Here is a 17,852-nt window from a genome sequence, read left to right on the forward strand (position 1 = left end):
TGGATGGGAAAATGAAATAGCCTTATTTAATAGTGAAATTACATTCCCATCTTCATAAGAGGCCTAATGGTATGAGGATCTGAGATACTTTCTTAATCATGGATCTTTCCCTAACCAACTCAATGCCTAGGAAAAGAAGGCATTATGGTTAAAATCGGTACAATATAATCCATGCTATCTTGTTGAGATGAAATGCTAATGGGAATTCGTTGAGATGCCTATAGAAATTTATAGGTATCCTTTGAGATGCCTTTTTATGCCAAGGAAAGGGAATGGTTTTTACATCCTTAACCCTTTTTATATTGACTTCTCCTTCGGAAGTTACAATGCGACCCAACAACTTGCCTTCCACAATCCTAGAGAATGAATTCTTTGGATTGATATATATGCCAAACTTTTGATGTCAAACAAGAAACTTGACATGATTACCTATTGATTGAATGGCTTTCAATCCATGAATAATATAGTTCAAGTCAGTATAACCCTAAACCCATCCACGTTCTACCTCCCTCCACCTCTGATTGAATTAAAAAAGTATGTGCCACAACCAATCATCGAAATCCACTTTGTGTAGATAATTATATATTTCAAATTGGAGAACCCTAAACCCATCCACCCCCAATTGAACTAAAAGAGTTTGTGTCGCAATTAATCATCAAAATACACTCTATGCAGAGTCATGGAATGGGTAAGCATGCACAAGACTGGCTAGAATCTCTCCATGCGCATGGCTACTGTAAATTTTTTGGAGAAGACTACAAAAGTGGTACTCCCAACTAGGTGGGAACAAGAAAACACAAGTTGTTCAAGTTGTTAAGGAAATGGCAAGGCCAAACTAAGGAAATCTTAGTCCATGCACATAGTGAGCTCGACATCACAGTTTCTTATACTAAGTTTTTATTTGATTGCCTTGTCCTTATTCTTTTCACTAATATAGGTAATAGTTTGAATTAATATGGAAGGCCTTATCAAAAACCAAAATGGCTAGCATAATTATGTCTTCATTTAGCGAATGTCCCCTCATATTTTGAGTCAAGCAATGGGGTTCAAAAGGAGGGAAGAAATTGATAAGTTTATAGGGAGTTAGACTGAGATTGGTGTACATTCACTGACTTTAGAAAGATTAAGTGTTGAAAGAATGAATAGATACAAAACATATCTAAAATAAAACCACATAGAGTTGTATCTATGTGTAGTGGGCACCTTATCTATAACCAATGGAAAAAACTGAGAAAGCACAGACCTATGTGGGCAACTCCTTGAATGTCAAAAGGGTGCTTGAAAAAATACAGTATATCACCCCATCATTTAAATTAACCCTGGAATGATATTTATGAAGCCAATCACTGTTAAAAACATGAATTAATTGCTATAATCAAAATGAAGAGTGAGATAAGAGATTAAAGAACTCACTGTGTACTCCATGCATGACAATGGCCACAGATATGACGAGGAGGGAAAATATACAGAAGTCCTACTCAATAGAATAGGGAAAAAATATCAATTGGACGTAACATGCATTCAATCAATGGATATATAAAGACTACCAAAATTTAGAGTGCCCATGTGTCCCACGCTCCATAATATATATATATATATATATATATATATATATATATATATATATATATATATATATATATATATATATATATATATATATATATATATATATATAAATAATGGCATATGATTAGAGCATTGCATCCATTATTGTACATTAAATGAACAAGTGGTCCAGTTAGTTGTCTAAAGAGGACATTATTCAAAGCATTGACAAAGAGGAAAATGGGGTAGTGAAGTGTGATGCAAGGACTTAGGATATCTAAGTCTAAACATATTGTGTATAATCTTCAAAACATAAAATTCTATCATATTTATAAAGAAAATATTCAAGGTGTTATGTAACCAACTCACAAAATAGAAGAAAAGATAGATCAACAACTTCAAAATCAGCATCTTCGAGGGGGAAGCCTCCTTTACATTACACAAATGAACAATTCTTCAATTATACAAATGAAAAGACCCCCTTTCTATATATAGGAGTCTAAGGGGTCACAATATAATCAGAGCCGACATAACAATAATAATGTAAGGGCAGAAAAATAACAATAGTGGGCTTCTATGGGGCATAATAATAACAATATGGGGACAACATGGGCATAACAGTAACAATAAGGGGCTACAATGAAAATACTAATAAGGGAATACACTATTATTGTAGGGACCTAACATGCCCCTCTCCTTCAAAAAAATGTTGTCCTCAACGCTTGAGTAGTTCTTGATGCTTCTGTATAACATTCTCATCCTCCCATGTGGAATCTTCAGTAGGTAAGTTCTTCCACTTGATGAGATACTATGAAATTGATAAATTTTGTAGCTGTTGATTTCTTGTTTTAGTGACTGCTTCAGGTTCCAATATGATTTTTCATTCCTCATCAAGTTCTATCAATATTGTTTGAACTGGGAGCTTTTCACTTGTAACTTTCTTTAAGCATGAACATGGAAAACTGGGTGCACTCAGGAAGATGCAGGAAGTTCCAATTTGTATGCCATAGTTCCAATCTTTTGCAACACCTTGTATGGACCATAATACTTTGTTGATAATTTATTATCCTTCTTAACTTGCTTGAGGGACATTTGTTTGTATGGTTGTAGTTGTAGAAATACCCAGCCACCTACATCAAAATTTCTTTTGCTATGATGTTGATACGCCTATTGTTTCATTATATTCTACGCCAAAGTCAGGTTATCCTTTGAGAGTTGGAGAACCTTTTTTTATGCTCGATGTGATCTTCTACTACTTGAACCTTAGAATTTTCTCTTAAACATGATGTGATGGATGGTGGATGATATTTATAAAGTGCCATAAATGGGGTAATTTTTGCTATAGTATGGAAGGAAGTGTTATACCACCATTCAGCCAGAGGCCACCATTTGACCCATTGTGTTTGTTTATCAGATACAAAGCAACGAAGATATCCTTTCGAACATTTGTTCACTCTCTTAGTTTTCCCATCAGATTAAGGATGATAAGATGAGCTGTGAGCTAACTGAGTACCGAGACAAGAAAATAATTTTCTCCAAAAATTTCCATGGAAAACAAGATCTCTATCACTTACAATGATCTTTGGGCTTCCATGTAGTTTTTTAATTGTTTCCATAAATGCAGTAGCAACTTTATTGGTGTTAAATGGGTGAGATAATGCACAAAAGTGTGCATAGTTGGTAAGTCTATCAACTATCGCCATGATGACACCCTTTCCTTCAGACTTGGGTAAACCTGTGATAAAATCCATTAAAACCTCCTCCTAACGTTGACTTGGAATGGATAAAGATTGCAATAGACCTGGAGTATTAATTGTCTCAACTTTGTTTTGTTGGCAAACCAAACATTCCACCACAAACTTTTGAATATCATATTTAAGGCCATCCCAAAAAAATTCCTTCTTAACCTTGTGGTAAGTTTTTAAAAATCCTAAATGTCCTCCTAAGGGATAAATGTGAAATTCCAGAAGAATCATTTGAGTTTGGAATTCTTACAGATGTATAAGCAATCTTTGTACCATAACGAATCATTTTCCCAGCTAAATGTATCAAATGTATTGGGATCTTGCTGCAACTTTTGAATGAGTTCCCACACTTCTTCATCATTCTTCCATTCATTCCTTGCTTCGTTTATCCAATATAGTTGGATAATATAAATGACACAAAGCAATGCTTCCACATCCTCATCCTTTCTTGAGAGTGCATCTGAAACAACATTTTGCTTCCCTTTTTTGTAGATGATTTCAAAGTCATAACCCAACATCTTTGTGACCCATTTTTGATGCTCTTCTAAAGATAATATTTGTTCTAAAATGTATTTAAGACTATCATGATTTGTTTTTACCTTGAAGTGTCTTCCCATTAGGTAAGGTCTCCATTTCTTAAGTTCATGTAGTATTGCCAACATTTCCTTCTCATAAATAGCTTTATGTAAATAATTTCCTTTGATTGGATGAATTTCAAAAGAAATGGGTATTTCTTCTTGCTTTAAAACAGCACCAATTCCATTTCCAGAGGCATCACATTTCACAATAAAGGTTTTTATGAAGTTTGGTGTAGCTAAGGTCAGTGCTTGGCATGTTGCCTCTTTAAGATGTTCAAAGGATTTCGTTGCTTCTGGAGTCCAAGAAAATTCATCTTTCTTTAGTAATGTTGTTAGAGGTGTTGTTATTCTCACATACTTCTTAACAAAGTTGTGATAATACCCTGTCAACCCGAGAAGTCCTCGTAGATGCTTTATGGATGTTGGGGTTTTCCATTCCTTAATGGCTTCAATTTTTCTAGGGTCTACCTTAACACCTTCATGAGATACAATATGACCCAAATATTCTACCTCTTATACTCCAAAGAAACATTTGGAGGTTTTTGCATATAATTGTTTATCCTCCAATAGTTTGAGCACTCTATCAACATGTTGAACATGATCCTTCCAAGACTTGTTGTAGATTAATATATCATCAAAAAATACTAGCACAAAATTTCTAAGGAAGGGATGGAAAATGGAATTCATCAAACCTTGAAATGTATAAGGTGCATTGGTAAGGCCAAAAGGCATAACCAAAAATTCATAATGACCCTCATGTGTTCTAAATGTTGTTTTCGGAATGTCTTCAGTCTTCATTCTGATTTGATGATATCTTGAACAAAGTTCCAACTTGGTGAAGTTAATTGCTCCATGCAAATCATCTAATAATTCATCAATGATAGGAATGGGAAATTTATCTTTAATAGTGAGCTTGTTGATCTCCCTATAATATGGACACATGTGCCATGATCCATCCTTCTTATGCACCAATACTACTGGAGCAGAGAAAGAACTTTGATTAGGTTGAATTATACTAGCCTCTAGCATTTCTGCAACCATACGTTCAATTTTTCTCTTTTGGGCATAGGGATATCTATAAGGCCTGATGTTTAGAGGAACACTTCCTATAATCAAATGAACAGCATGATCATGATCACGAATAGGTGGGAGGCCTTTGGGAGTATCAAATACCTTGGAATGATTGTCCAAGACTTTTTGGAGATCTGGAGAAATAGATGATTTCGATGTGGGTACCTATAGTGAACATAATTGTGCAGTTACGCCATGTTGTTATTTATTTAGAAGCTTTGTCATGTTGTTAGAGCTAATTATTTTTCCCGATTTCCCTAAAATACCTCTTAATTCAACTTCCTTTCCTTTTAAAAAAAATAAAAATAAAAAATAAAATAAAATAAAATAAAAAATAAAAAAATTCAAGAAAATTTCTTGAAAATTAGAAGCTATCGTACACAAAGATTGTAGCCGTTCGGCTCCTAGTACAACATCAACACCACCCATTGGAATTGAAAGCATTGGACTATTCAACACATATTCTCCCATGTATAGCTTGATATTATGGCACTTTCCTACGCAATTTATGGTTCCTCCATTTTCATCCATCACTTGACACTTTGGTGCTGGATATAGGAAGAAATTCAATTCCTTGGCTATCTCCATCTTCCTTGGATCATATCTCTAAACATATAATGAAACAAGATCTAAAATTCATACCTAAGGCTCATCAAGATTTCGGTTCAAATGAGTTTTAATTTCGGCTTCTGAAACTTCGTATAAAAACCATTATATCAAAAATGTCATGATGACCTGTTTGAAGCAGCGAAACCCTAGAATCCAAACCTTTGATACCAAATGTTATGCAACCAACTCACAAAATAGAAGAAAACATAGATCAACGACTTCAAAATCAACCTCTTTGAGGGGGAAACATCATTTACATTACACAAATGAACAATTCTTCAATGATACAAATGATAAGACCTCATTTCTATATAAAGGAGTCTAAGGGGTCACAATATAATTAGAGCCGATATAATAATAATAATGTAAGGGTGCAACAATAACAATAGTGGGCTTCTATGGGCCACAATAATGACAATATGGGGACAACATGGGCACAACAATAACAATAAGGGGCTACAATGACAATAATAATAAGGGAATACACTAGTATTATAGGGACCTAACACAAGACATTCACAAAAAGAACAATAAAGTAGTGAAGTGGAGCAAGGGTTTAAGATGATTATCAATCGACTTGCTATTAAAAACAATTTTGAAATTGACCACATTGAATACAATAAATAGCAAGAGACTTCAAAATCTCATTTTCACGTAATCCAAAATACACAACCAAAAATTATAACTATTAGCACAAATGCTTGTGGCTTAGTATTTACTATTGTGATAAGTGAGACTCTGTTTTATGGACAAAGCAACTCAAACCAAAGTTCTAATAATTACCATAATTGATATAAATAAATATTTAGTATTAATTTTTCACAAATTAGAGAAATTCTTAATCATTAAAGGATTTTATGCGAATAATTTTGTTGGTTGTGGTTGTTCCTTCTGGTTGTTGTTCCTGTTATTGGCTGCAGTTGTTCCTTCTCTTGTTGTGTTGTTCCTTCTATTGGCTGCAATTGTTCCTTCCGCTTGTTGTTCCTTCTGTTATTTTGTTGTTCCTTTTGCTTGTTGTTCCATCTATTGTTGTGTTGTTTCTTTTGTTGTTGTGTTGTTCCTTCTGTTGGTTGTGGCTGCTTGCTGGTCATTCTGTTTGTTGTTCCTTTTGCTTGCTGCTTGGCATTCCTGAGTGTGGATGATGGGGCAAGAGGCGATGATGGGGGGAGGGTAAAAAGGTGGGAATGGTCGCTAGAGGGTGAGAGAGGTTGGTGGATGGAGGTTTGCACAATGCAGATGGCTGGAAGATTGTCATCTCTCCAGAGAGCCCTGAATTGAAGGTCTCCTCCATGATTGGGTTTTTTTTCAAATTTTCAGGTACAATGCTCAATCTAAGTGTTGAGGCCAATGAATGCAGATCTACCTGCTGTAGCTTGGTTAAGGCAAAGGATGATGCGTGCAAGGTCCTCCATTGAGACTAAGGTTTCCTTGAGGAAAAATACAACCTTTGTTTTCCAGAGAGTCTACTTGCTTGTTTAAGTCCTGCAGAATGTGATAAGAGTCAGCTCTGTCAAAATATTTCAAAGTGTTTCGGCTTCGCCGCAGAGTTTTGTTTAATGCAGGATTACGAAAATAATCTTCGGAGTTCAAAAGTGTAATCAGAAGTTCTGAGTCTCCAAAAATTTGAATTATTTTGTAACCAAGCTCCTTCGCAGTCTGACAAGCTTCTAAGAGACTGTAACTCTCTGCTTGATTGTTCGAGCTAGTGCCTAGGCCCCACCTGAAGCCAGTTTCGCTCGATCTATTCAGGGAAAGAATCAAAACCCCTGCACTTGTAGTTCCAGGATTCCCCTTGGACACTCCATCAAAGAAGGTCGTGGCATTTGAGGTCCCCTGCCACCACGTGTGAAAGTCACCTTCAATGAGTCGCAAGCGCCAAGAAGGAGCATTCAACACTTTACTGACTGAATCGTTCCTCTCTCCTATCGAGTAGGATCCCAACCATGTAGAAGCTTCTGAAGGTAAAGAGGAGGCGAGAGATGATTTTCCTACAATTTCCAACAAGAGGGCTTTCACTTTGGCTACCAATACCATTGAATTCAGAAGCTCCTTATTGAAAATGCAGTCATTTCTAGCCAACCACACTTTCCACCAAAGACATTTTGGAATAGCTTGCCTAATATTGTTCCAGATTGTTTTTTTATGTCTGCCCAAGAGATGTAAAGAGAAACGACAATTGTTTGGGAGGGGGAGGGAGCACTAAGGCCATGAAGGACCATCTTCCAGACTACTTGTGCGAAGTAGTCAACTAGTAAGTGATCAGAGGTTTCAGCAACAGAGTTGCATAAACAGCATCTAAAGGGGCCATGGAACCCTCTTTTGTTCAGATTTTCACTTGTTAGTGCCTTTCTATGCATGAGTAACCATGTGAAGAAATTCACCTTTGGTAGGCTAAAGGGGGACCAAACTGATTTCTAGAGCTTCGGTATCAGAGAAGGGGCTTGAGTAGGTTGCAAAGAGGAGAAACCTTGAGCTGTTGTGTAAATTCCTATTCTTCCCCACCCCCATTTGTCCTTGGATGAACGTGGACGGGGGCGAGACTAGAGAGAGCTATATACAAAGAGTTTTTTTGGGCATGAAGAGGTTCTAGGACCCCTGGAAAAGTCCATCCTGCCCAATTCCCTTTGTTGTCCCAAGAGAAAATGTATACAAGCCAGAGGAGTCCTTTGTTCACTAGCCAGATCTTTAGTTCATTACAGGAATTTAGGGAGGCCAAAGGGGCATTCCCTTGAATAGTATCCTCCCACATAAAGGTTCTCTGACTATTGCCCGAGATTCTATATAAATGTTGTTGTATGTGATCGATGCATCTTCTGCTTAAATTCCAAATTGTTGTTCCTGTTGGGGTAGATGTTGTTGTAAGATTTCTCAAGGAGCCTCCCTTTAGGTATTTCTTCCATAGGATCTTACTCACAGGATGTTTTTTGTCTGCATACGACTGCCATATGATTCTTACACCAAGAACCAGATTTTCCAGGCCTGGATCCTGAATCTGTAGCCCACATTCCTGGAGTGGTCTTTTGAGGATATCCCATCTTACCAGATGTAACTTGCTCTAGTTGCCCTTACCCCCGTTCCATAGAAAATCCCGAAGGAGTTTGGAGATCTGTTCTGTGATAGACTTGGGCGCTAACAGGAGGGAAGACTAGAAGATGGGGAGGGCAGAGAGGATTGCTTTTATCAGAACTAGCTTCCCAACCTTTGTTAGCCATTGGCCTCCCCAATATGTTATTTTTGATTTTATCTTGTTGATTACTTTGATCCAGAGGGAGGGAGGGCTTGGTCCCAAGGTTAAGGGAAGGCCTAGGTATTTGATCTTTTTCCCATTTTTCATACCCATGGAATCCCAAGGAGTGAGCAATTTGAAGAATAGTTGGATGATCTACTTTCCATCCGTAGACAACACTTTTTCTTTTGTTGATCAGGGCTCCTGTAATTAAGAAAAAATGTTGAATAATTTCATTGAAAGCCCTTGCTATCTTAATCGAGGCCCCTCCCAAGAGGAGAGATTCATCCATAAAGAGGGCATGATTTATAGGATCCACACCTCTTGCTGCCTTAATCCCTGGGATAGAGCCTACTTCCCTTTCAACTTTTAGCTTTCTGCTTAGAGATTCTACCAACAAGATATAAAGAAAGGGTGACAATGGGAACCCTTGGTGGAGCCCTCTTGAAGCTGGGAAGAAATCAACAGGTCTGCCATTGACCAGGGGCACTATCCAAGGGCTATTTGTGCAAGATTTTATCAAGTTGACAAACTCAGCACTAAACCCAAAAGAGAGAAGGATTTTGTAGAGGAATGAAAGTTTAACCCGGTCAAAAGCATTTGACATATCCAACTTGATGAGCATGCATTTTTCCTTCCGATTGTGGCTAGAGTGGAGGGCTTCTTGCACTTGGATCATGTTTTCGATGAGATGCCTTCCTTTGACAAACCCGCCCCGAAGGGGGGGAGATCAGATTCCCTAACAGAGGCTTGAGTCTACTGGCTAAGAGTTTGGCAAGAATCTTGTATCAAACATTGCAGAGAGAGATAGGTCAGAACCTATCGAAAGTCTCTGGGTTAACTTCTTTCGGGATTAAAGCAAGGAAGGTGGAGTTGGTGCACCCTCCCACTTTGTCTTTCTTTTGGAAGGCTTTTATCATTTGAAGTAGATCGATTTTTATTACATTCCAGCAAGCTATGTAAAAATGGATGGTGAAGCCATCTAGCCCAAGGGCTTTATCCAACTCCATTGACCATATGACTTCCACTATCTCTTTTTCAGTAAAAGGATTCAAGAACCCAACATTTAAATCTGTAGTGACAAGTGGGGGGATGTTTGACAAGAAGTTAGTGACCAGATCATCATCAGAAGAACCATCCTCCTAAAACAGTTGTTGAAAATGAGAGGTGGCGGCCTATTTTAAAAGAGGTTGTCCTTTGATGACTTCCCCCTCCCTGGTGGATATTTCTGAGATTTAATTTCAAGAGAGATGAGCTCTGCATTTTTTGTGAAAGAATGATGTGTTTCTATCTCCAGCTTGCAACCAGAGGCTGCGATACTTGAGGTGCTAGTACTCCTCTTCCAGGCGAAAGGAGACAAAAGAGTTAAGCTGGGCATTCTGTTCGATGATCAACTGAGCTTTGGTGGCTTCAGTTTCTTCCATGCCTAGTTGAATCTCGGCTAATGCCTGCACAGTCTTTTGTCTATTTCTCGTTGGAGTGGAGAGGGTTTTTTTTTGCCCGGGTTTTTAAGGCATACTTAGTGTATTTCAATTTCTGCTACCACACAAAGCTAGGGGATCCTTCAACTGGTTGCGACCAAGATTGAGCCACTATGTCCATAAAGCCTTCTCTCGCTACCCAAAGAGGACTGAATCTAAAGGGAACAGGGCCTAAGTCTTCCTCTTTTTCTAATAGTATCAAGATGGGGTTATGGTCAGATGTTATCTTAGGCAGAATTTTTGAAGAGATTAAATGCTTCCCCTCCATCAAAGAACTTTGAACTAGAAACCGATCTAGTCGAGTGGCAATGTTAGCATTACCAACTCTATTGTTCGTCCAGGCATAATAACCTTTCTTAGGTTTTGGGTCAAGGAGGTCCCAAGCAAGAATCAGAGACTCCACCAAGACATGGAAGGGGTCTTTACCCCAAACTCCATCTTTTTTCTCTTTCGGGTCTAATGTGATGGTAAGATCCCCCACCAGTATGATGTTTAGGGGAGTGTAGATTTCTAGGAAGTCTAAGAGAGAATTCCAGCAGCCCTTCTTTTCCAGGAAATTAATAGGGACATAAAGATTGAAGAGAGCCATCTTTCTTGGAAGATGTAGAAGTTCCGTGTATATCCAGTGTTGGGTTGTGAAGGAGCTTTTCAACTAAAACATATCCTCTATCCATAAGGTTGTAAGACCCCCTAATGTACCTTGGGCGCTGACCAATTTTCCTAAGTTCTTTTTCCACTTGGTTCGACTTAAGTCTTGGAGGAGGAGGATATCTGAGGGTTCCATTCTTGACAGATCTTTTACTGCTTCAGATTTCAATGGATTCCTCAAACCCCTGCAATTCCAAGAGACAATATACATTATTTACCAGGGAAGGAAGGAGTAGGTCCTCCCTTTGTGGGTCGAGTCCTTGTGTTTCTGCCTAATGAAATTTAGATTGTGGACTGACTGCCCTGCATCTTTAATATCTCCACCTCTTCTTCTCTGATCTCCTTATGAGACTTCCTTCTTGCCTTTTTGGTGGATCACTCAAAAGAGTCTTCTTCAGAAGAACCAAGGCTATCTATCAACTTTTTCTTTTTGATCATTTCTACATAAGAGAGTGGGGATATGGCGCCTGCTGGAGATCCATGGGTTTCCTACGAGGTTGCGTTTACACAAGGGATTTTTGAAGTGGCTACTCCAGTTTGTTCCTAAGATCCCGAGTTTATTTATGCATCTCCTATCTGTTCAATATACTGCTGCACCTCTCCCTCTTCAAGTTCTAGATGGTTTTGATATTCTTGAGGGTTTAGAATAGCAAAAGGATTTGTTGAAGTGGTGGCATTTGTTATGGCTTGAACTTCAGGTAGTCTCTTCCCAGAAGAGGGTCCTCTAGTCTCTGCATTCCCTCCTTTCCCTTTCGCTCTGTTGGTCTGCTTGGATGTGCCTACTTTTCAGGCTTGTGTCCACTATTCGCCCTTCTCTTTTTCAGGTTCTTCCTCCATTTTCTTCTTACAGTTTCGAGCGAAATGGTCATAGCCCTGACAGTGTCGTCACTTGAAGGGGAGTTGTTCATAATCAAGTTCCTTTGTGTGAGACCAACCAGCTACAGTTAGCTTAATCACCTCAGGCAACCCTATCTCCAAGTTGACTTCAACACATATTCTGGCACATGAAAATTGTTCTCTCCTTTCATCCCTATCAATGTATTTGCCTAGTTTGTTCCCGACTATTTCCATAGATTCCGGGTTCCAGCAATGAAGAGGGAGGTGGGGTAACCTTACCCAAACAGGAATGACTGAAGGAATATCTTGGGAAAGATCAAAGTCCGGTGTCCATTTATTCAGATAGAGCCCTTGGGGGCCCATGAAATATGGACCGTTTTGGAAAATAAGTCTCGATCTTCTGCTGAATTGAAGACAAAAACATCATAGCCTCTGCCTACCAGATGATTTCAGATTCCTTCAGAGACAAGAGGCCTCCAATTTCGTTGGACCCATCCATCCATAGCTTTGGGAGAGGGCTAGAGGCCCGTAAATTGACCAATGAGCCCGCGTTCTGCTAGGTTCAGCGCAGTCCGGTATGGGCATTCCGTAGGTAGTTCAACGGAGGGGATGGTTTCGGTTTTTTTAACAAACTTCTGCTGATTCGGGTTTGCTTTCCTCTTGTCGTAGGAGGCTACCAAACATTTGAAGACATCGATCTCAAGAGGGAGGGGAGGACAAGGGTCCCCTCTAGCTTCCATATGGGCAGAACTCGATTACCAATTGGATCGTTTTAAGGTTTTGGCTCTGCAAATTAGGACTGTAAAGACTTAATATTTATTCTTATACCTTTCTATCTTATTATTTTTATCATTTTATTATCAATTAATAAACCAGATGTAAAGAAACAATAATTAATTTACTACATAACACTTAATAATTGCTATATATTTAGCATTTCCATTAGCATACCAAATTCACTTTACCCATAGACGAAGTCATTTTCATGCCCGTGAAAGCGCGTTGAAACACACATTCTTCCATCAATGCTATCAAGTGCCCCCACAGACGATGTCTTTTTCATGTACGTGAAAGCGCGTTGAAACGCATATTTTATAGACAACAAATAAATCTTATGCCATCAAGTTTTAATTGAGTAGTGGTTGTATATGGCCACCGTTTTATTTTGATTTGTATTGAGACGTGATTGTATATAGCCACCGTTCGATTTTTCCAAAACCAAAATCAAATGATGAACATATATAGCCACCCCTCAATACAACTCGATAACATATGAATTATTTGTTACCCATTCCATGAGTGTTGTAGTGTGCCCCACATTTTTTTCGGCCTTTGCTTTTACGTAGCAGTCCATATGTTGTCGTCGTGCACATATGAAAGGCAAAGGTAGTTCTACCTGAACACTTCTGGAATTTTAAATTTATTTTGTGAAGATTTAATGATGGATTTGTTTAGTGTTTTTGGTGTTTCTCATTTTTGCTTTTTTCTATTTTGTATGGATTCTTGAGTATGAGGTAGATTGGTAGAAGAAGTAGAAGTTCAAGATTGGAGTAGTTTAGCCATGTAACACTTAAGTTTTAAATGAAATATATAATAATAATGTTTAATTAGATAATATTACTATTTTAATTTTTCTTTGTATTTCTTTTGGGTTTATAAAAATAATTGATTATTAAAAATAGTAATTAAAATAGGTGGTGTAATTAGACAAGTTTTTTAAATTAGTTTTTATTTAAATTATTTATTAATTTTTTTTAAAGATATTAAATGTATTTGTCAAAAGTGGATAATTTTATTTGAGATTGGATCACAAAATTTGTTATTAGACCTCCTCATCTAATCACTAAATCATACTCTCAAAACTAACTCATTAAAATTTATGACTTAAATGTATTAGATTTATTATTTCAAAATTTTGTGCTTGTCAAAATTAAGTCATATTTACTATTAAAAAAAATAGTAAATTGGCCCATTCAGTTCGGTAAGCCGGTGATAATGGGGAATATATCTTATCTTGATCATAAAAACAAATAGGATCAATGTCCAAGATGATAATGGAAATTTTGTTCCAAATAACTTTAATCTTAGCATCATAGTTACAAATAACTTGAATTATTTAAAAATCATAATATTTGATAAGGCTGAAACTATGCCCTGTGACATTTATTAAATTAAATATTAACTCTTTTAAAAAACTAACATATAAGAATTAAAATAACAAAAATTAAAATATAAGATTTACAATTAAAAGATGTTATTATGAGTTAGGTATAGTTCTTACTTTAAATTTATTTTTAATTAATAAAATAAATGTATAAAAACTATAATTTTTTATAAAATGCTTATTTACAAATTTTGTAAATTATTTATTTTTAATTAACAAAATAAATTTATAAAATGCTTAGTTACCATTTTTGTAAATTATATTTAAGTAATGTTAGAAAAATGTAATAATTATTTTTTAATTAATATAAAAAAATTAATATTTAAAATATTTGTATTTAATACATTTTATTTCATTTTATTTTATTATAAAACTAGATAAGTTTTTTTTGTTATTAAAATTATGGATATGTGTATGTATATTATATATATGGATAAACACTATGAAAGTAAGAGGTTTCTTAAAATTGTTTTTCACTTTATTCAAAGTCATTTTTTGCTTAAGTTAAGATGACATAATATTTAATGAAAAGTTGTGGGTGATAAAGAATTGTGAACAAGAATAAAACTAAAATATTATAATAATGAGATTAACCCAAATTTCTAAAATCAAAAGTAATTCCTTGTTTTAATTGGTGTGAAGAGGAAAAAAAAAAGAAATTAAACATGTTAAAATATGAATTAATTCCCAAAACATTTTCAGATAAATATGTTTGTCACTTTTGTGAATCTAAAAAGATGGAAGATCAAAAATATTTTCTCTTATAATATCCAACTTAGAATTAAAATTTAATCTAGATTTTAGAATATGTGTCATGCTACTAATATTCTTATTTTTTAACTCAACAAAGCTATGATGTTAATGAAAAAAAATTAATACTTTTTAGAGAATCAACAAAAGTAACATACTTTTAAAATATTTTTAATACATTTTGAAGAATTAACAAAATTAGATTGATGTTGAAATATTTATGATAATTTTTCAACATGAAAATAAAATTGTAAAAAATTGGAAATACTTTAAAAAAAAAATTAGATCCTATTTGTCATTATCATATTGTTTTAATACCAAATAAGGAAAACACATGACTTAAAAAGATAGATAAATTAAAATATGATTTTAAAATAAGATTAAAAATAAATATAAAATTGAACTTACACAATGTTAACTAACTTTTTACTATTTAACGATAAAGAGATACATTTATTGGTAAGTATGTAATGTATACGAGGTAAACATGTTATAAAAATAAATAAATAAATAAAAATTATTAAATAAAATAAAATGTTTCATGAAATGAGAAATTCTAGATAAAGAGATTTTATAGCAACATGCTTTAAAAGCTAGTATGTTCCTTATGACACATGGAAGATCCCTAAGTACAACCACTTCTATAAAAGATAATAGTATCTAAAATCGATTAACTAATTGATACAATAAAAAGAATATGAAGTATGTTTTCAAACTTTTATATCAATTCAAGCCCTTGTTACATTGCTTATATATATATATATATATATATAGCAATTGAAGTGAGTATTCATTATGTTGAATCTCCTATTATATTTCAATTTTACATTCATTTCGAGATTGATGACGAGATGTGTATTTCCACTTGCATTAAAATTATTTTTCCATATGCATGAATTAAGTGTTATCATCGCTTATGCAAGAAGAAAAAATACAATAGAAACTAATACAATTAATAAAATATTTATGAATTTAGCTAAGTGGCAAGAACTAGCTACCATGTAACTCTTTATTTTAGGAGAACATTGTTTAATTTTATAGTTATATAAAATCAATATTATCGATATATCCAAAACATTTGATATAGTTTTGTTTTAAATAATATAAAGAATTATTATTTATTTATTTTGAATATGACCTTATCCTTGGTAAATTTTGTTTTTGAAATTAGTAATTTTTTTTGAAAAAAATATTATAATAAAACTTTTAAATATCTATTATTTCCTCCTATGATATCTTTTATTCTTATAAATAAATTTAAATTATTTATTTTGTAAGAAGTTCAAAACGCTCGATTAAGAAATTCTCATGTGATTTTTACCTTAAAAACAATTTCAATATTCAGATTTTATCTTACTTGGATTTTGTATTTTATAAAAAAATTATAAATATTTGAAAGAAAGAAAATTTGTATTTTTTTTTAAATACCTGAGACAGTGAAAATTTTATTTTGCAGACATCTGAAGTATGAAGGAGGCTAAACCATTGGCATATTTTACGGAGTGAGAAATTTGCGCACTGGTACAAGGTTCTAGTGGGGGCTGATTCATCTGCAAATCGAGGGAGTATGGTAAGGTTTCTTCAAGTTTACGGCCATGCTTATGGATTTTTATCACTAAAGTTTTAATTATAAGTTTATTTTTTAAATTAAAATGGATGGGGATTATTATTATTATTTGGAGGGGAATCTAATTTATTTAAGTTCTATAATGTTTTTTTTTATTTCAAACAAATTAATATACTAAAAAGGGATTATTCTCATCAAAGTTTTAGTTATAAGTTTACTCTTTAAATAAAAAGGGATTATTCTCATCAAAGTTTTAGTTATAAGTTTACTCTTTAAATTAAAATGGATTGGAGATCATTATTATTTAAAGGGGGAATTTAATCTATTTTAATTGAATAATGTTTTTGACTTCAAACAAATTTTTGAATTGAATTTTTTAACTTGCATTGCTTAAAAAGAGTTTGAATTAAATTTTCTAATTTGGGTTACCTAAAAACAGGTTTTTAAGAAGAAAATACTAATTTTTTAAATTAAAATTTCAAATTTAAATCTCTAAATTATTGAATCTTCTGAAATTTTACAAACCAAAATTATCTAGAAGAAAATTGATTAAGAATCCAATCATAGAAATTATTTTTGATATTCCTAAACTCAAGCTTTTCAAAGTCATCAATGAATTTTAAACTAGAATTCTAACCATGGTGATGAGCCCCAAAAATGGGTAAATTATTGGGCTCATTTTGCCTACTGTTCTTCATCAATCCACCATTTTTCATAGTTTATGCAAGTTTTTTGAGTATGTTTATGTTATTTGAACAAATGAGGGTGGTCACTTTACCAAGAAGGCTAATACGTGGTTATTTCAGGTTCTTTGACAAATTTTGGAACAAGGCCAAGCAATTATGAGCCAAATGACAGCCAAGCATGAAGGAACAAGGATGAGAATTCGTAGGAAGGGTGTCTCTTGCATTAAATGGCCCTTCCTTGGAATCTCCACCCTCAACTCGGAGCTCAGCAGGCCACCAAAACAAATCCTAAAGGCAGCCGAGCAGCTTTGTGAAAAGTGACTGTTTACTGGCAGTTTGAACAGCTGAGCCCTTTGAGTTAAGGAGGGCTGCTAAGGACCCTCGTAGTGCATAAATAGGAAGGCTTTCAACCTTCGTAGGTTACTTTTTCAGCTGTTGGGTTTTGCACTATAGTGTTGTTGTTTTCTCAGCTCATTTTCATAGCTACTGCTGTATAACTTTCTTGTGACATGGTTATCTTTTAGTAATGAAAAGCAGCTTTATTTGGCATCAGTTCTGAGTTTTTCTTAGGAGCCTATAGCTCTTGGGGTTGGGCCCAACCCAAGTGCCAAGGCTTCCTTTGTGTACTGTTATTTATTTGTTTTTATGTCTTTGCAAAATAATTTATGTTAAGTATATTAAAATATTGTTGATTACCTAGGTCATTGTTGATTATTAGAAAGACTTTTTATGTTCAGATTGAGTTGATAGGTTAATGACAGGGAAGATCTTCAGAAAAATACCATCAAGCACCTCTGATCTCACCTCTCCCTTAGTGAGATTATGAGCTGAGGCCAAGGTGTCCTTGCAGCTACCAAAAACACTATCTTTGCTTCATCATGCAATTATTAGTGTAGGTTCTCATTTGCAGAAGTTGATACCTGTTGTGGTTACGCGTTCAGG

The sequence above is a fragment of the Pinus tabuliformis genome, chromosome 7, assembly GCF_031772625.1.
Source record: "Pinus tabuliformis cultivar Carrire ecotype Pingquan chromosome 7, CPIR1, whole genome shotgun sequence".
NCBI lineage: Eukaryota > Viridiplantae > Streptophyta > Pinopsida > Pinales > Pinaceae > Pinus > Pinus tabuliformis.